Source organism: Schistocerca serialis, chromosome 1 (assembly GCF_023864345.2).
Source record: "Schistocerca serialis cubense isolate TAMUIC-IGC-003099 chromosome 1, iqSchSeri2.2, whole genome shotgun sequence".
Taxonomy (NCBI): Eukaryota; Metazoa; Arthropoda; class Insecta; order Orthoptera; family Acrididae; genus Schistocerca; species Schistocerca serialis.
Genome location: NC_064638.1, coordinates 725,678,677 through 725,700,495, shown reverse-complemented (window position 1 = coordinate 725,700,495; position 21,819 = coordinate 725,678,677). Strand labels below are relative to the sequence as shown.

The 21,819-nt window shown below is 40.8% G+C and overlaps 1 protein-coding gene and 1 non-coding gene across 2 annotated transcripts in view; both read right to left on the bottom strand.

Annotated features, from left to right (window-relative positions):
- LOC126427820 (uncharacterized) overlaps positions 1–21,819 on the bottom strand; it is a 328,244-nt gene that overhangs the window by 160,757 nt on the left and 145,668 nt on the right. The window lies entirely within an intron of this gene.
- Positions 15,158–15,264, bottom strand: LOC126424364 (U6 spliceosomal RNA). Its single transcript, XR_007576164.1, has one exon. It is a non-coding gene; the product is annotated as a U6 spliceosomal RNA (small nuclear RNA).

Here is a 21,819-nt window from a genome sequence, read left to right as displayed (position 1 = left end):
TATGGACATCACACACATCCATGCCCGAGGCAGGATTCGAACCTGCGACAGTAGCGGTCGCTCGGCTCCAGACTGTAGCGCCTAGAACCGCACGGCCACTATGGCCGGCGAAAAATGTAAAGCTTCTGGAAAGCACTAAAGAATAAAAATGTTGCGGCGTGCCTCATGCATCTCATCAGAGACATAATTTCTGGATGTATTGTACTTCGAATGCAGATATAACAATCTGTCATTTTATTTCTATGATATGCATATAAAATATCACCACATTTTTAAAACCCCGATAGTTTTACGCAGAAATGTATTTAAGTACACCGATTCACGCCTGTTTCTTTCATATAACGTTCTTCAACATAAAAATATAAATAATGCTTCCGCTAGGTACTTTCAGGCAAACTCCACAATATCTGCACTATAATATTATTTCTTACACTTACGTAATTACTGCCATGAATAGAAGTTCGACATCACTTCTGATTCATCTTGCATTAATCAAAGTTTACTTTGCTTAGAACAGCTTCTTTCACTATTGCGAAATTGTGAAATTTTGTTTATGTCATCTATACTGCAACAGCGTTTCCAGTAAAGCTTTCAACTGCTTATATTTCGTAGTTGCGTGTCTAGTATTGTGTATATGTATACTGACGTGCCCGGAACACACACCAACACCGTTTTAGTTTGCTTTGATGTGTATTTTAATTCAGTGTAATAATACACTTTCATGTAGTACTGAAGTGCTTTGAAATCTCAGTTCAATGCAAATAATTGTCCTTTAATCATCATGGATTTTAATGCTTTCCTATAGTCAAGAAGAAAAGTATGAAAAGAAGCCAAATGATTGTGAAACAAGCCATTCTTCCGGACCCCTGCTAAATCACTCATTTGCCTGCTAAATGCTATTAAGAAGAAGCCAGAGTTAGCTGATTTAGCAACACTGGCTGCGGCAAGTCACCACTGTCTCACATGATGCCGTACAATTCCACTAACTCAACGTGGATTGATGCATCGTAGTTCTCCTGCTAATGCTGCAAATGAATTATCGCTCGGTACTCCACTTTATGTTTTGATTGGGCTACTGTGTTTTGTCTCACCTAGCGGTCTTCTAGGGCACCGAGCTGAGGGTGTTTCAGTGTTTACTAGGTCCGCAGACAAACAAAAAAATTACCAAACTTTACTTTTCTGTGGTTATAATTAAAACTTTAAAACTCTCCTTCACACTTCACGCAGATGCGAGCAAGACAGTTTACGTAAACGATTGCTCCTACAAGTTTCAAATGGGTCATGCCGCCTCAGGATGCACTTCGTTCTTCGATATCTTCGTAATCTTCTGTACCGAAACTACATGATTTATTTGCACGGAATACTCCTTAGTTTCCTTATTAATTTCTTTGTGTGAATTGAGTATGGTTTCGCCCTTTCCTGTGCCTAATACCCCAAAACGTCTACAGAGGCTGTCTCTAATAATACACGGCCATGTAGTGTTTTTTTAAATTCTATTTCGCACCGTAATAAATGACAAGTTGTGTGTTCGGGACGACAAAACGGAGCGGACAGCGAGAAAGACCGTATCACATAAAACGCAAACAACACGCCTTTATACATAACGGGAACGGATGAATAGGTGAGAGGATATTAAAGACTCAATCCTAAAGTCCCTTACAAATTATTTATTCTCAAAAACAAGTTAAAATTTTACACTGATTAAATGACGCTTTTTTATTTAAGAGCTATCTCGCTACGGATCCGACGCTTTTTGTGTGCGTTTGTATGTAATCAGTCCGCCCCGAAGGCTGAGTGGTCAGCGCGGCGGTCTGTCACGCCAAGGGGCACGGGTTCGATTCCCGGCTGGGTCGGAGATATTCTCCGCTCAGTGACTGGGTGGTGTGTTGTCCTCAATATCATTTCATCACCGTCAATGGAAGGCAACGGGAAACCACCAATGGAATCACTTCCCTAGACGCTCATGCGATGGACCTCTCTGACGAGGCTTCACCCATGACAAGACCTGCCGTAAGGCAGAACACAAAGTTTTTTTTTATATGTGTAATCACTTAGTTAACATTACTGTGTGCTATTTCTTCTTAGCTTTATATACAGGGAGCCTCTCCTAAGAGCCTTCAGGTGCTTTTCCTCTAGTGTTCCGGCATATATTAGCAATTTAGTTTTTTCAGTATGTAGCTTGAGTCAGGCAAAAGAAATACTGTCAATCGGTTTTTTCATGCGACGTCCGATGTAGACAGAAAGCGTCGGTTTGCTTCTCGATTCAAACAAAATGGTTCTATAGCGGCTTTTTGCATTCCCATCGTATAGAGCGGCGCCAGGTTAGTCTAGTGCTATGTTCGTGTTAGCGATATGCATCAACACGGGCAGTGAAACACGAGGAATAACCAGCACTTCGTCAGCAGCAGCATCGGCCTGGCCTGTGCTGACTGCTACCGCCATGCAGTAGCAGCACGGCTTGAGTGATGGAGTGCTGGTTATTCTTCGGGTTTCACTGCCCATGTTGATGCGTATCGGTAACACGAACATAGCACTAGACTAACCTGGCATCGCTTTATACGATGGGAATGTAAAATAATATATAAGGAACTATCAGCCTCTATTGCGGTAATGAAACCAACCTTTACCTAGGTTTCAGTCCAAATAATTGAGCCTTCTTCAGTAGATATACCTGAATCTATAATTTGTCCAAGAGGGCATGGTCTAGAAATAAAAATAAAACAGCCTGAATAGGCGTAGTCACATTTTAAAAATGCGGTACGTAAGTACTAAGTCAACACCAAGACTTATGGGCCGCATTTTATTTTCTCACAGGATTTAATCCCAGTTGACAGCCTGTGGGACCATCTCGATCGGGCTGTTGCGCAGTGGTTCTTCAACTGAGAAAACTAGCGCAGCTGGCCAAGGCAGTGGTGTCGGCATGACTGCACATACCTGTCGGTACGTTTCACAACTTCACCGACTGTCTTCCTGCACGTCCCGTAGCATAATGTGGTTATTCAGACTACTGACAGGTTGTCATATTAATGTGACTAGAGTGTGTATTTTCGTATGTGTTTCGCAGCTTTTTTAAAATCACACTCAGTGCCACGCACTACGTATTTTTAACATGTTTCTATGCCACAGTTTACGTCATTATTCTGCTTTCGTTAAGTAAAAAAACAGCTTTTTGACAGACATATTAATGTTTTAGCTATGTTTGATTGCACTTATGATTTTGTACCGTTCTATCCTCACATCGGTACCGTAGCAGCGATATATTTATATATCCCACACAAGCTAAGATATTTTATTCTGGAAATTTGCGTGCACATTTCACTACATGTACTTCACGTTTTCACAAATACAATTTGGTAAGATCTTATGGGACCAAACTGCTAAGGTCATCGGTCCCTAAGCTTACAGACTACTTAATCTAACGTACACTAAGGACAACACACACACCCATGCGCGAGGGAGGACTTGAACCTCCGACGGAGGGAGCCGCGCGGACCGTGACAAGACGCCTCACAAATACATTTAAAAAAAAGAACGTCGTATTTTGGTAGTAGGGTGACTTTTCACAACACCAGCGCAGACTGCAGACAACAGGGAGTACCGTGACATAGTGTTACTGGTTGTTCGAGAAGTAAGTGATTCTGTGCGACTACGGCGCTTAGCGATCTACTACAAAAAGGATGCACTGCAAACGAGCCAAATATAACAAAAATGCTTCGGAGATGCAAGAATACACACTGTGGTCAACAGACCAAAGCGACCAAATAATGTTGTCCAATGCGGTCACTCTTTTTTAATGTTTTCTACTGAAGACGTATTTGCGATTGGAGAACCACAAGGAAAGCACACTACTCACATGTCTCCCATCAAGTGTGAAGCATGGAGGATGTTCTGTTATTATTTGAACTGTAGTACCATGGTTTTGAGTGGGTTTTTATGATCACACTGCAAGAAAAGGTTGCTGATATGACATATGATACCATTTTAGGAGACTATGTTCATTCCGTAGCAGGGGCCTTACTCCCAGTACAGAAATGCATCTTCCAAAACAGAAGAGACCACACTAACACAACTAACGTTGAAGAGTGATATTATTTATTGTTTTATTTAGCCTGACCAGACTATGGCCTTAAGAGTCTACCGAACATCGGACCAAAAACTACACATACCAAAAACTGCTACAAAGCACTCTCAGTTTCTGTGCATACTTGTGACTCAGTCATGTACATTTGAGATATGATGGTAATTATAATTACCATTAACATTATGCGTTCTCTCTCAGATAACATTTCAGACATGCGCACTCCATAATGGTGAGGTCGTAAAGCCCGTTTCTAATCCCTGGAAGGCACAGGACGCTTGCTAATTAGCTGCAGCCAATTACAGTCCCAGCGGCAACACGGCTTGTGACTACAAGGTGTGGCTGTGACCACAGGCGTGACGAATTGCTGTAACATCTGACAGCACCACAGCCGCTACCAAAGCTCCTAGCTTACTGGGCCCAATTTGACCGCCTCTACACTGGAAAGCACACTCAAATTCCTAGTAATGGAGATCCGTGTTTAATTAGACATACGGCACTGTAAACTGCGATACCTTCAAAGAGCACAACTCTTTCAGCTTCTCTGCCCTTACCGTGTATATTCAAAAATAATTATTTTCATGACGATTATTTCAATGTCGACAGTTAAAGACTCCAGCAGCACTTGATATAGTATTGTGGTCAATATGGGCAGGGCATTAAATTCATTCTACATTTTTTCCTAGTTCTTCTTTAATTTGGCGAAACACATTCCGCTGGCAGCATCGATGAAGACCTCCGAAGTTGGTACTGTCTCCACAAAAAGCGGTTAATTTACCTAATGGAATTTGCAGTTGTCTTAAAATGTCCATACAAAACTTTGCAGTTATCTCTGATGTTTCATTACTATGCGAATAAAACTTCAACAGCTTCTGCTGGATTCCATCAGTTTCGGTAAAATATTGAACAACTATAATTAACATCTTTTCAGCCTTGTGGTTCAATGCGTCGGTGCATAAGCCGTAAAATGAAATTTAGTGCAATTGTTTTATGCATTCGGATACGGAGTGTGGTGTGAAAATATTATTAAGAATCGCTGTACCTTTGGTCCCGGCGGTAGACTGCTTTGCGGAGAGCCAGGATACATTGCTGCATTCAGTTTTACGGTACAGTTAAGAGAACTGAAGGACTGATGATGCCTGACAACTTTATAAGCTGTTGTTAATTCTGCGCCAGCAACGAGCAGTTTTTCCTGGGTACCTTCTTTAATCATGAATGTAGAAATAGGCTTTGATGTCGATGCTACCGCGAATCTGCTTGTACGATTCTTCGTAGAAATGTGATGCCTCACATCTGCCTTACCTCCGTGAGTTACTGAGATGAAACAGCTAAAAATCTCACACAACCCTTCCTGATCCGTACGTCCTTTCTTGACAAAAGACCACTCTTTTGTGTAATCATCCGAAAAGTGACACTTTCTCTTTCGTTCTTAGGAATTGTTGTACCCTTTGATAAGACACATTTATTAGACTGTAAAGAGCCAACAATAACTCTTTAGTCAACTAAGTAAACGTCACTATAGGCCTACACTTCACGCCCTATACACCCGCGGTAAATCTTTCAAACATTACTAACTTTCACTCTTTGTCCGCATTACGTTTAGAACGAATCGGCTTATCAGTTCGCTTTTCAAGTGGGAACCGTCCGATTTTCCCTCGTGGCGCTGCTTAAATAGTTCGAGTCCCTTACCACTGGAGAAGTCTGGTATTTACTCGAATGATGACGCTAGAGCTAGAAGGTACTTGCATCATCGATACAGATTACGCAACATACAACGCCATCTATCAGATAACCTTATCAACAAAGACTTGTTGACATAAAAAAGCTGAGGCTGCATTTACTCGTTACGCTAACAGATGGAGTTACTTCAGTACCTGAGTCAAGCTCGTAACAGTTATTTTGCAGAATCGAGACAAAACTGGGTCTTATGAGATGTCAGAACAAGAAGATCCATAAGGCTGACGGTCCCCATATATCGGGGCGGATGGCAACCCTACCTCTGCATCATCCATACAGAATACTGTCGAAGTCGCCCAGTCAACATTGGTTCAAAATGGTTCAAATGGCTCTGAGCACTATGGGACTTAACTTCTGAGGTCATCAGTCCCCTAGAACTTAGAACTACTTAAACCTAACTAACCTAAGGACATCACACACATCCATGCCCGAGGCAGGATTCGAACCTGCGACCGTAGCGGTCGCGCGGTTCCAGACTGTAGCGCCTAGAACCGCTCGGCCACTCCGGCCGGCAGTCAACAGTGGTAATGCCAAAAATATCACTACATGTATATGTGCCTCTGCTTGAAATCACCTCGACAGCAATACTGCAGCACGAACAGTCTTGAAAGTTTCACAGTTTTTCCTCTGCAATTGGCAACACAAAAGTTTAAATTAGAACAGCAGTGCGACAGGTGGCTATCGATAAGTCTTTTCCTACTGCTATGAGCGAGACGTCGCAGCCGTTTGGTGCTGATTTGTTGCCTTCCCATGCGCAGGCTCTAAACACTTTCGGGAAAAAGTGCGTAACAGTTCTCACACCTTCTTATTCTAAGCAAGACAGGCACTACGTGAGTTATGTATATTCATGTTCGCTTGTGACGGGCTTTTACTGGACAGACTGTGATCATATATACATCTGCGATATATTCGTGCATTATCACAATACTGGCCTAGAATAGATTTCAATTTGCTATTTTTGTGCAACATTTAGAAGAAACGAAAAACAAGAGTTCCATTCCATTTTTTACAAAGTTGATCTTTTCCAATTGACACTGCTGGATATACAGATAAATAAGAATTTGAGTAGAGACGTCATTGAAGGCGAAGCTGAAACTAGTTAGTTAGTTGTTCCACAGATCATATTCACAATCAACGTCATCAGAAGAAATCTAGAAAACATATATTTATATCTAAAACGAAACGTAAAATATTCGTGTGGTTACATGCTGCCGATTTACACTTTTTTGTTTTTTTAAAAAAAGGACTAATTATTTCGATTCAAATTCAAGAGTTCTTGTTTGGCATAGATAGTATTGTTAACGAGAATCATCTTAATTCTTCGTTTTAAAATATATCTGCTGTCAGAACATTTATTCCCATGGTTAGAATGCAAAACAATTTATGGCTATATATTTCATCCTTTTCTACGTCAAAATTAGATTCATTAAATGACCCACAAACACAGACTTCAATTCTGCACTCAACTAAAAGTCACTGTCTTGTAAAACCGTGTGAAGGGCAAGGAAATCATTGTATACCTTTATCATCCAACTTCGTCTTTCACAACTGAAGTTTGTTTCTGAGGACTGACATTTTGTCTAAGAGTTGCAGAATTTTGCTCACGTTATCTTATATGGATAACTGAGTTTTTCGAAGTTTACGCAAAGATACGCCAGCTTCAAAACAAATTCACTGTCTAAAGCCTTCTCGGAATCCAAATGTATCTCTTTACCAAAGTATGAATAAAGTTCATTCATGAGTTCATACACCCTTTTCAGGACATTCTCCAGTGAATGCCAGCGAGCTCATGCTTTTCGGTGCCAGTTCTTCGTGGTGAGTAAACCAATGAGACCAAACGGCACGAAAGAGCCTCTTTATGTATCATAGCTTGCAATCCGGCGTAACGGCCAGCCATAATACGACGTCCATCTGTACACACGCCTACAGAATTCTCCTATAAAAAGAGTGTAGTATTTCAAAGAGGCCTGTTGCTTTTGAACCAAGATATGTTTTCCTGCAAAGAAGGTCTTCAAATACTTTCGATAATGATCAATAGTTGTTTGTTTGTTGTTTGTTGTCGTGTATAAACCACATATAACAAATTAGATGTTATCATTTTGGTTGTCTGTAGCTTAAACCAACTGAACAGCGAAATCACGATTTCCTTTGAATTTTCCAACCAACAAGTCATTAATGTCGTCAGGCACATTGAATATCCGACGACTAATAGTTTTGTCTGGAAAAGGCACACTTACCAGGTGCTTGGGCAGCTGACTCACCTATCATAAAACATAAAATGTTCAGAGGAGATGGTAAAAGGAGGGCTTCCGCCGTGAAGTGAGATTTCTCGCTCTTTGCTACACGATAGGCAACTTTGTAAGACGAATGAAGATCCTTAGTAGAGATCATAGCTTGTTATTGAAAATTTACTTTTCTTCTGTCATTTCTTTTAACCTGTGGGGAAAATATTCACGTGGTTTGTTTGCCAATTACTGGCATTTATCTCGCAATGTAGTTTCATTTTGGTAGGCAGCATGCTTTCAGTAGCTAGGACTTTGAAACAAATGACGACTGTGATCGTCATTTGTCGCTTGGGCCTTAAAGCGGCCCTAGCACTACATGTGAAACTGAAATTCAAGTAACTGTCGTTATACTTCCTCCATTGTCGTCGATTCACTTCTTTAGAACTGATTGACACGTTTGAAACGTCACGTCTTATACGTATATTTAAAAGTTTTTTCCATTCTGAGACAGAAGCACAAATCGCAGAAGACAAAACAACAAAACAATCTACATACGACAGAACTACTCTTCGAACTGACTGTTACTTAATAAAATAAATGAGTCACGTAGTACGATTCGACTGTCGCCTACCACTCTGCCATAGTAGCTACACTTACTTGACGGTCCGCTAGTGATCACTACTAGCTCACACGTTGTTTCTTTATTCGGAAAACAAATAAACCAAATTATTGCCGTTCTTTCGTGCAGTCATCGCAACGCCGCTATTGTGTGGCTGCGATGCCCCTGGGAGTCGCGACGCACAGTTTGAAAACCCTGGCCTATCGTGTCTGCAAGGAATGGTATACCATTCGCAGGAATGTAACGTAGTGTACAAACAGTGGTCATAGAAAGACCCTAACCGGCAGGAACCGGAAACAAGTGTCACGTATTGTCACTAACAAACGGTTTCAAACACGAATTGCTGGCCGGCCGGCGAGGCCGAGCGGTTCTAGGCGTTACAGTCTGGAACCGCGCGACCGCTACGGTCGCAGGTTCGAATACTGCCTCGGGAATGGATGTGTGTGATGTCCTTAGGTTAGTTAGGTTTAAGTAGTTCTAAGTTTTAGAGAACTGATGACCTCAGAAGTTAAGTTCCGTAGTGCTCAGAGCCATTTTTGAACGAATTGCTGCTTCCTGTGAAAGCATGTCCATCTCAACCAGTTTCCGAACGAGCACTGTGAAGGGTACCGCATGCTATGGACATTTTGGAATCGACTACTTCGCAAAAAGCCATTATTCACAGCGTCACATGAAGCTGGATATGTTCAACTGGCGAAACAACGCAGGCTGAAGGTGTGTAGTGTTGTCCGGCGAGTTGTGATTTTGTACCTTTGCAAATGCTACAAGGCGTCGTGTGGATCTACGGCTCACTGTGGCGTTTAATCTGTTGGTGTGTGGTGCTTGTAGTTCAGACTGGTGGTAGTTCTGTGATGTTTTGTGGATCTTTCTCGTATCACGACTGGGGCACAAATTCGGGTTGTCGTGAACCCTTTCTTCTACATCTTCGAAATGAGTATGCTGTAGACACTCCAGTCTTCCAAAAATACAACAGCCGTTTTCACATGCATGCACGTATACTTCTTGGTTTGACTACCACGCATGTATAGCAACTCGGCTGGTGCACTAAATCCCGCTATCTTAATCCTAGACGGGACTGTTCTGAACAGAAGGCGACACGTAGCAACCAACTTCTTCATAATATGATAGCTGTATAGGATCCTGCCCGAGGTGTTTATGTCAAATTTTCCTCCTCTTCACGCATCTTTAAGATGCCGTCTAGTCACTTTGTACAATGTACGGTTGAAGTCATTGCTTTGTTCTGTATCACATTCTGAGATGTAAATGATCAATGTTAAGCGCCGGCCGGGGTGGCCGAGCGTTTCTAGGCGCTACAGTCTGGAACCGCGCGACCTCTACGGTCGCAGGTTCGAATCCTGCCTCGGGCATGGATGTGTGTGATGTCCTTAGGTTAGTTAGGTTTAAGTAGTTCTAAGTTGTAGGGGACTGGTGACCTCAGAAGTTAAGTCCCATAGTGCTCAGAGCCATTTGAACCCATAGCCATCAATGTTAAGCACCCTTATTCCCGTGCTCAACTGTGGTATCACGTACTTTGCGCGCGTTCTAACTTGCGAGCTGCGAAAAATGCAGGGCGATTTAAAATGAATACAGCGTTTTGCAAACAGTTATAACTATTTAATACACAGCGATAGTCGATAAGGATTACGGAGAACGTAAAAAATCAAAATTTCAATCGTTCAGAAAGCGTAGTGAATCGCAATACGACGCACAGATTTCTTCTCTGAGAGCTTGCAGCAACATGGTTCTCTGTTCCTCTGACCGAGTCGTATCGCGGTTAATTTGTTACCAAAGTGTTTGATTGCTTCAAATGAACTCAGCATGCCAAAGAGGAAGTGTCCATCCCAAGGGAAACATTCAGAAAAATTGTTCTTTATAAAACGAGAGAGACGTGACTATGAAACAGAATGTGTAATTTGTAAGTGTTACGTTTCCATTGCACGTGGGGGACGAGCAGATACTGAGGTTCGTCAGGTAGCGTAAAGCATAAACCAAACGTGTACTCTGCATGCCCTTCAAAAAAATCGACAGTTATTTTGTTCCAAATTCATTCAAAGAGCGAAAATTAGTAACAGCAGCGGAATTAGCGATGTGCTATCATACCGTTACACATCACATGTCTTTGGTTCAAATGGTTCAAATGGCTCTGAGCACTATGGGACTTAACAGCTGTGGTCATCAGTCCCCTAGAACTTAGAACTACTTAAACCTAACTAACCTAAGGACATCACACACATCCATGCCCGAGGCAGGAGTCGAACTTGCGACCGTAGCAGTCGCGCGGTTCCGGACTGCGCGCCTGGAACCGCGAGACCACCGCGGCCGGCATGTCTTTGAAATCAGTGGACTCTACTACTAGGTTAAGGTCCAAACTTAATCAGACCTACTAGCTCACCAAAAAAATTTAAATTTGTACATCGTGAATTCCAGTACTTCCGAGAGCAGCTGATCGGCAAAACAATAAATGTGTAAACGTACCTTTGCATTAAATCTTTTATTCGGCTATACCCTGTAGAGTCTTGTGATAGTAATGTGATGTCTTTGCAATTTTCTCTTTCTCCTCTTTCTTTCTTTTAATACGGCCACAGCCGCAACAGTACACACTTCTTCCTCCTTGAACATAGTGTGACTTAACTGCCTTACGGGTAGCCGGTACTTGACGTACCTGGGTAGAGAACCTGCTGCTGTGAGAGACTTCCACCGTGGGCGGTTCGCTGCAGCGGTTCACAACCTCCCAACACGCATTGTTCACTTTTTCTGAAGCTTAAGAAAAGTTCCCCGGTTTCTGCTTCCAAAATTACGTCTGCTTTTAGTCAGTTTTCTTAATGTCCCGGTCTCTCAGACAGAAATTACGGTAACCCTGCGTCAAAGCCTAATGCGGATTGCACGGATTACGCTATTTCAATAAGATGAAACACCCCGCACTAGTGTATTATGGTTCGCACATTTTTAAACGGCTTCTGAAGCGTTACGTGGGTCGCGCTGGACATGACGATGCTGTATTCTGCGCTTGGCCATCTAGATCTGATCTGACACCCATGGATTTCTTTTTCATAAGGTTATATGGAAGACTATGTGCATATTCCTCCTTTTATGAAAACAATGCCTAAGCTCAAAATACACATTTCTAATGCGCTCACGTCGATGACTTCACATGTGCATCAGAATGTACGATGTGAAACATTGTATCACTTAAATGTTATCTGTTTGATGAACGAGCCATACAGAACACATCTGAACTACGTAAAAAAAAAGTTAACTTTTTTTTACCGGATCCTATATTCTTATCGATGTCCCAACATGCATTAAGTAGTTGTAGCCGTTTGTAATCACCAGATTCATTTTGAAATGCTCTGTTTCCTGTCGCCGTGCGGCCTAACAGTTACGAAAATAGGTATTAGTTGTACAAGATACTTGCTCCTATCTATGTCTTCTTACAGCCATTATATTAAAACAGCGACAATGTGAGAAGACTGTATTGCTGTACACTATAAACTAAACAATTGCCATCTGAGTAACAGTTAATGAGATTCATTTGAAAAACTAACTCTCTGATGCAGTGGTCTCACATGCATAAAAAATCATCATACATATGAAAGTTGTGCACTGTGTATGATAGAAATCGCAGGTCCATATCCCAAATTGAGATGGTCAGGAATTTCAGCACATTGTGTAGCCTCTTCCGGCAACGATGCAGTCTTGCACTCGTTGATGTGGACGCTCACGTAGACATGTAATTCTTGCACGGTAACAGCCCACATCACTTCCACATGTTGTCGCAAACAGCCGAGTAATGTGTTGAAAATGCAAGGCAGATCGAACGCCATACCATCACAATCTACATACTTGCGTGCTCGACGAGGAATGGCTTTGTGGTCATGCTGGCAGGGGAAACGGGCAAACTCTTCTGAGGGCGCATTCGGCAAAGTGAGAAATGTGTGCACACCACGTACCCCTGGAAGAACACGTCCATGACATCGTAGAAAAGGCAATCGATCGCGAAACATCTATTGTCTCAGGTACTTTGAAACAGAAACAGAACATTTCATTTGCGAATATCAAGCAGATTTTTGGAAATTAGATCGTATGTGGATTAAATCGTCAACCTCAAAACGGATTTACAAATCCCTAAAGTAAGGTGATCAGCTTTGTGGACTTCAAAAAATCATACGATTCGTTAGATGGATATACATTGTGCAATACACTAGAAGAGTTCACAGTGGGTGCAAAGACAAGACAGTTGATTAAACAAACATTAACCGTTACCAGCTCAAAGTTAAATTCCAAAGTGAAATGCCTCAGCCCTTCGATACAAAAACACGGATCCGGCAGGGAGACGGATTATGCCTCTTACTGTTCAATCTTGTACTAGAAAAGTTAATTAGGGCATGGCGCAAAGAAGTAAACGGAATAACCATTGGCAGACTATGTGGAAGGCAAATTAATTTACAATGTTTGGTTTATGCAGACGATCGAGCGATACTTTCACATAACAGAGAAGAGGCAATTAACTGCCTTTAAAAACTCCAGGAAATATCAGCTAAAAGTGACCGGAAAATTTCTTATGAAAAAATTCAATACATTGAAGGTTCTCATCCGTACCTATATGGATATCCCATGTTTACACAGTTTGGTAAAATATCTGAAGTAACCAAATTTAAATACCTAGGAGAAACCATCCAATCCTCTGGCCTAATCACGAAGCAAACAAAGAACAATCATTAAATTATGGAATAGATGCCATAAAAGTAAATATCTCGTGATGCAAAATTAAAACAATATATCACAGTTGTCACACCTGAAACGTTATGTGCTTAAGAGAGTGTGATCATTGCAGGCAGATCATTAACTAAAGACACAGAAAAAGAAGAATAGGAAAATACACACCAAGGCAAAAAACGAAGCACCACGAAGAAATTATTCGACTGGGACGGATCGATAGGTGTGACACAGATGAACAGACGAACAAATGATTACAATTTCAGTAAAACTGCATGATTCATTCAAGAGAAAGAGCTTCACAACCTGAGCCAAGTCAATAACCCGCTGGCAAGCAGTCACTTCGCTTACGATGATTGACAGAGCTGTTGATGTTCCCCTGAGGGATATCGTGCCAAATGCTGTCCAATTGGCGCATTATATTGTCAAGATGTCCATCTGGTTAGAGGGCTCTACAATTATGTTCCTAACGTCTTCAATTCGAGAGAGATCCCGCAAGTTTGCTGGCTGTGACACGGTTCGGCAAACACGAAGACAAGAAGTGGAAACTCTCGCTGTATGCGGGAGGGCATTATCTTGATGAAATGTAAGCACAGGATGGCATGACGCGAAAGCCAATTAAATAGGGCGTAGAATATTAGCGACATACTGAAGTGAAAAGGTGCCTCGGATGACGGCCAAAGGAGTCCTGCTAAGTAAAGAAATGGCACCGCAGGACATCACCCTTGTTCTCGGGCCGTATGGCGGACAATAGTCTGGTTGGTATCTCACCGCTAACCGCGGCATCTCAGCAGACATCTTCGGCCAGAAAACTCGTTGACTGGAGTGGAATTGTCTTCAGTGATGAGTCTCCCTTCGAACTGAGCCCAATGACTACAGAATGCAATGGTTACATAAGCACAGTTTCAGCTTTATCGGTCTAACTTACAAATCACTTCTGCTACCCAACCTAGAATACTACTCAAGTGTGTAGGACCCACACCGCTACCAAAAAGGACTAGCACAGGATTTTGAATGTATACAGCGAAGGGCAGCAAGAATGGTCAGAGGTTTGTTTGACATGCAGGAGAGTATATAGATGGGCGAAAAAACTGAAATGGTAGACTCTCGAAGTTAGATGGGAATTATCCAGAGAGAGTCTACTACCAAAGTTTCAAGAAGTGGATTTAAATGAAATATTGCTCCCTTTGGGATCGTGAGGACGAGTGTAAATTAATTACAGCATGCACATAGGAATTTTGGCAGTAATTCTTCCCGTGCCCCCCACCTGAATGGAATAAGCCCTAATAATTGGTACAGATGAAGGTACCCTCTGCCATGCATTTCACAGTGGTTCGCAGAGTACAGATAAATGTAGGCACTGATGACCAACTGGAAAAGCCCTCCAAAAGTTCAGCACTGCTACAATTGTTGGGGCCGCACATTTCTGATAAATCATGGCGACATTGACTCGTCTTGCAATATACGTGAAAATAGGAGCCAGAGCAAATCTGAATATTAGCTGTGTCGGATATATCTGCACTCTGCCGTTAGTGGTGCGATGTGCAAACTCGTTAGGTGCACTCGCGAGTGCCTGAATGGGGCGTGATGTGATTACTTTTCTTTTCCGAACCACCTCGCGCATTAATTAATGATGTAACAGTGCCACTAATAACTCGTACAGATTGGAATTTGTCGCTTGCAGGTTTACGGAGTACAGGTAATGAACAGATTTATTTGGTTTTGAGTAAATTTGATTTGTTGATCTTATTGACAGGGAAAAGTTTGTCACTGGGTTCAAGAAAAAATGTGGAACGCTTCACGATTTTGCGTGTCATCCTTGCGCAGGGGCCATGCTAATCTTCTCTGTATCGTTCCAATTTTAGTATATGTACCGCCGAAGCGAGTACGAAATACTGCCCTCAAAGCGATGTATATATAGTTACACACCAGTGTCAAAACTATCTTCTAATAGCCGTGTCTTATGGCGTATTGTAACTTCTATAATGTGATGCAGTTTGGCTGAATTCCTAACCTATTTGCTGCTATGGCCCTAGTCTAGGCTGATGCTGTGCAAAGTTTTCACATTTTATTTTTCACGCGGTAAAAAAAAGACACTTTTCTGTAGAAACGTTCCCGTACATTTACAAGCACAACTGTTGAGACCGCCATCTAGCAGTAGTCTCCGGAGTTGAGCTCTCGTAGCTGACTATTAACTCTCGCGGGTCCTTTCGCATCGATGTTGAATTAGCAAGCCAGGAAAGCGTAAGTGAAATTACGGGCATCAATAAAGACCCTTCGGTATGTGCAAGTGCTACAAATTCGGCAAAACTGACAAAGCGTAATTTAATTTTCATCACGTTACTGTTCTGTGCTGCCATCTGCGGGCCACAACACATACCGTGACAGTGACGTGCTCACTTCATTCAAATTCCGTGCAACAGCTGATCGGAATGGAAAATACACGGATATTACGAAATTGTATTATAAAACCGACGACGGATAGAAAATACAAGTCGACACTTGAACCCGTTAATTCGCTTTGGATTCGTTACTCTTTACTACGAAACAAATAAAACAAAAGGAAACGGAATGTGACAACCAGACGTAAACTACACGCTTCTGCTTCGAAATGTATTTGCCCACTCCGGGTTCTGTAAATCTAAGCCATCCGTATAAAAGATCGAAATCTATGTGCCTTTTACCGTGTGGAATAATCGTGTTGAATTGAAATTGGACTGAACTTCAGGCGGGAGTTACGTTTACAATAATAGTTGGCCGATGTTTATACTGAATGATACCTTGTGTTAGATTTCTGAATTTGGGTGAAGATTTCTGGTTCATACATTAATAACGGAATGTACCTTAATTAAGTTTGTAATTTAGTGCGGTACTAGTGGAATTAAAATGTTGCCCTTCATAATGTATTTATGAAATTGCATCAGAATAGACAAGAAAACTAAAACACATTTATAAGATCCCTAAATTTTCAACGGCGTGACTGACTAATTAGAACTACACAAAAGTTTAGAATGTTCATTGGGTTATGTATAGCCAACAGCGAAATGGCAAACTGAATAGAATATAATGCAGCCTGAATATCAAATAGGTAGCTGATAAATTAAATATATCTCTCAATGATGAATTCTCCACAACATAAGATATAAGCAACGTAGAATATGTTGATGACCTACAGATAAAGGGTATTTTGTACAGAACTTGGTGTATACAGATAATAAGTCAAATATGTGTGGAAAGACAGTCGATGTCTGGCTGAAATGAAGTATCCTAAATAGTTCAAGTAGCAATGTCTTGCCTGTGCCATAATGGAAGACTTCTTGTTGATAGCTCTTATCTGCATTCAGATACCCTATAATTCAATAGTTTCATTAAGTGTTACTTGCATATGGAGATACGGCACATGGGATATTATGTATAGCATTTACTGTCTGTTAAACACAAAATCACATTCTACCATTAATATCAATAGTACTGAATATGTGCTAACACTTCACTAAATTTAGTATCTGCTTTGAATTATGTAGGCCTATACTAAACAAGTTAACACATGCTAGATTTCACAGGGATAATGTTTATATTAAATTCCCTGAAATAGATATAAAACAACAGATTTTCTAGCACACAATGTGAACAGTTGTATATTTATTAGACCTTCCTTTGGGAAACTGATCAATTCATCATTGTACATCCAGGAAACAATGTATCAGTACTTTCAACACACATGTGAAATACGTCAGTTCATGAAACACATCTGATGGTTGGTCTTTACTTTGCTAGTAACACCTCTAACCAGACTGAAAAATCTTATTTTGACAACTATTATCCTAATTCTAGCTTCCTTGCACAGTTTTTTCCTACGTGACAGATTCCCTGCCAGATTTCCAGCATTTTTCAAATGTATTACCTACTTTGTGATCTGTTTTAATTTTCTGTTTTTTTTCTCTTTGATCAGACATTGTCCTATTGTTACTGTTAATCTTATTCTTATTCTGCTTAACATTCATTCACACATTGCGTTATGTGAATTCCATCATGGAGGTGATCCTTTAGCGATGCAGTGTGTGTCAGGTTATATAGTAACAGGCAGAAAAAAATCACTGCTGGTTATTTCCTTCAGTTGCTGTAGCAACAAATTATAACAAGTGATAATCTACTAAAACTGGTGATTATGAAAGTTATTTCTTGTCTGGTTTATATATGTATACTAAGAGGAAAAAGCTACTTTGAAAAAGCCACTGCAATTTCCTCCTATACTACCATCAGCATAATGCTCAGTAATCATTTTCATGCAACACTCTTATTGCACACTTTGCAGCATTAAGTACTTCTTTCACCTTTGACAATGCTATGAAAAGGATAGATTGCTACTCACCATATAGCAGAGATGTTGAGTTGGGGATAGGCACAACAGAAGGAATGTCAAACAAGTAAGCATTCAGCCAAAGCACCTCTTACTAAATTAGACAACCCACACACAACAACTGTCTGTGACTGCTTAGGAAAGAGGCTGATAGAGAGAGAGAGAGAGTGTTTTGTCTAATTCAGAAACAGGCCTTTTTGGCTGAAAGCTTACTTGTTTCACAGTCTTTTTGTTGCATCTATCTGCATCTTAACATCTCCCCTACATGGTGAGTAGCTATCTATCCTTTTCATCGCATTGTCATTAGTCCATCCTGGATTTTCCGTTGTTTCCTACTTTCACCTTCGCTGCAGTGCCATAGGATAGAACTGAGTGGAATTATGCTAGCAGTCTTGTCTGCAGATCAAGACAGTGAAAGATATTTCTCAGAGCAAGGCAGGTAGAACTGAACTTTTTGGTTAAGTTATCCATATGCCTGTGCCACCTCAGTTCATTATCCACCTGGATACCCAAGAACTTCGTACATACAGCACATACATTGTATGCCCATTAATCTCTATTTGTGATCCCTGTAAGTCATTATTATTTGTTTGGAACTGTAAAATATGGGTATTTGTAAGGACAATGTTTGAGCTATTAACTGTGAAGCAGTTTTGGGGTAGTACAGTTGTTCTCCTCTGTGTGTCTGTTACGGACGTGTCTGGGCACTACAGGCCAGTTACACTACTGTATGCATTCTCAAAAATAACTGATTAATCATAAAACACAGATTAATGAGTTACATGAAAGAAAGACAACCTTTTTAATTAAGCAAAGTTTTATTTTCAAATTGGGGAAGTACAATATCAACCATCAGTTCATAAATGTGGTACTTGAAGCTCTTAGCTGGCCGCTATTGCCGAGCTGTTCTTCGCACTTCAGTCCGGAACTGCGCAGCTGCTACGGGCGCAGGTTCGAATCCTGCCCCGGGCATGGATGTGTGAGACGTCCTTAAGTTAGTTAGGTTGAAGTAATTATAAGTCTGTAGGACTGATGAGCTCAGATGTTAAGTCCCATAGTGCTTAGAGCCATTTGAACCATTCTGAAGTTCTTGACAAGTATTAATATGTCAAGGCTTTTGACTCTGTTGACCCTAAAATACTACTAAAGCACTAGGTGCAAGAGGAATACAAAGTGAGGGATTTCAGTCTTTCCTGGAAAACACGGTGCAACAATTAGAAATAGTTCACTTACCTGCTCATGATAAAAGTTTTAGTAATGTAATTGTCAGACAAGAAACAGATGAAGATATGAGAATCTCAAGTTAGTGTATTTGGTCTCATCCTGTTCTTAAGATTTATTTATTTAAAATGAACAGATTAGGGTCTTCCAGTCCTCTCTTACATCAGACCAGTGTTTCACACAGACAATACTTTTTTTTACATTGCAGTTATCTAAGAGATAACAACTATTTTAATATAGCAAATTGTAATAAAATGAAACTTCCAGGCAGATTAAAACTGTGTGCTGAACTTAGACTCGAACTCGGGATCTTTGCCTTTCGCAGGCAAGATGAGGTACTCGTGAAAGTAGAGCTGTGAGGACGGGTCGAGTTGTGCATTGGTAGCTCAGATGGTAGGGCACTTGCCCGTGAAAAGCAAAGGTCCCAAGTTCGAGTCTCAATCTTGCACACAGCTTTAATCTGCCAGAAAGTTTCATAATAGTGCACACTCCGCTGCAGGGTGAAAATTTCATTCTGGAAAAATCCCCCAGGCTGTGGCTAAGCCATTTCTCCACAATATCCTTTCTTCCAGGAGTGCTACTTCTGCAATGTTCGCAGGAGAGCTACTGTGAAGTTTGGAAGGTAGTAGACGACGTACTGGCAGAAATAAAGCTGTGAGGACAGGTTGTGAGTCGCACTTGGGTAGCTCAGTTGGTAGGGCACTTGCCCATGAAAGGCAAAGGTCCCGAGTTCAAGTCTCAGTCCAGCACAAAGTTTTAATCTGCCAGGAAGTTTCATAACATCACACACTCGGCTGCAGAGTGGAAATTTCATTCTGGAAAAACAAAATGATCTGAGTGTCTGAAGAGACAATGTGAATAAATAGTAGTAAGGGCTAATAACGTTAATAGAGGCAACACTTCTGCTACTGCCGCTTCCAATGATAATAATAATGACAGTAACAATATTAATAATGACAATAATATTGTTGGGGCAGATATAAAAAGAATTTATAGGTGTCCAAATAGATATTTTCTGATATAGTGAGTTCTGATAATGATAATAATAATAATGACAATAGTAATGGTAGTAGTAGTAGTAGTTGTTGTTGTTGTTTTTGTTGTTGATGATGATGTCATTGTGGTCTTCAGTCCAGAGACTGGTCTGATGCAGCTCTCCATGCTACTCTATCCTGTGCAAGGTGCTTCAGTTCCAAGTGCCTACTGCAACCTACATCCTTCTGAATTTGCTTAGTGCATTCATCTCTTAGTCTCCCTCTGTGATTTTTATCCTCCACATTGTTCTCCAATAATAAATAAGTGATCCCTTGATGCCTCAGAACATGTCCTACCAACCGATCCCTTCTTCTAGTCAAGTTGTGCCACAAATTCCTCTTCTCCATAATTCTATTCAGTACCTCCTCAATAGTTACATGATCTACCCACCTAATCTTCAGCACTCTTCTGTAGCACCACATTTTGAAAGTTTCTATTCTCTTATTGTCCAAACTATTTATCGTCTGTGTTTCACTTCCATACATGGCTACACTCCATACAAATACTTTCAGAAAAGACTTCCTGACACTTAAATCTATACTCAATGTTAACTAACTTCTCTTCCTCAGAAACGCTTTCCTTGCCATAGCCAGTCTATATTTTATATCCTCTCTACTTCGATCATCATCAGTTATTTTGCTCCCCAAATAGCAAAACTCATCTACTACTTTAAGTGTTTCATTTCCTAACCTAATTCCGTCAGCCGTCCATTCAAGACACTGTCCCTTCTGTCCAACTGCTCTTCCAGGTCCTTTGCTGTCTCTGACAGAATTACAATGTCACTGGAAAACTTCAAATTTTTATTTCTTCTCCATGGATTTTACTTCAGACTCCAATTTTTTCTTTTGTTTCCTGTACTGCTTGCTCAATATACAGATTGAATAACATCGGGGATAAGCTACAACCCTATCTCACTCCCTTCCCAACCACTGCTTCCCTTTCATGCCCCTCGACTCTTTATAACTGCCACCTGGTTACTGTACAAACTGTAAATCGACTTTTGCTCTCTTTATTTTACCCCTGCTATCTTCAGAATTTGAAAGAGAGTATTCCAGTCAACATTGTCCAAAGCTTTCTCTCTAAGTCTACAAATGCTAGAAATGTATGTTTGGCTTTCCTTAATCTATCTTCTAAGATAAGTTGTTGGGTCAATATTGCCTCACGTGTTCCAACATTTCTATGGAATCCAAACTGATCTTACCTGAGGTCGGCTTCTACCAGTTTTTCCATTCGTCTGTAAGGAATTCATGTTAGTATTTTGAAGCCGTGACTTATTAAACTGATAGTTCAATAATTTTCACACCTGTCAACACCTGCTTTCTTTGGGATTGGAATTATTATACTTCTCTTGAAGTCGGAGGGTATATCATCTGTCTCATACATCTTGCAAACCAGATGATACAGTTTTGTCATGCCTGGCTCTCCCAAGACTATCAATAGTTCTAATGGAATGTTGTCTACTCCCAGGCCCTCGTTTCGACTTAGGTCTTTTAGTGCTCAGTCAAACTCTTCCCATAGAATAATATCTCCCATTTCATCTTCATCTACGTCCTCATTCGTCTACATAATATTGCCCTGAAGTACATTGCCCTTGTACAAACCCTCAATATACTGTTAAGTCCCATAGTGCTCAGAGCCATTTGAACCTCAATATACTCCTTCCCTCTTTCTGCCTTCCCTTCTTTGCTTAGAACTGTAATTCCATCTGAGCTCTTGACATTCATACAACTGGTTCCCTTTTCTCCAGAGGTCTTTTTAATTTTCCTGTATTAGATATTAAAAGAATTTATATTTGTACAAAACTGATATCTTTTGACACAGTGAGTTC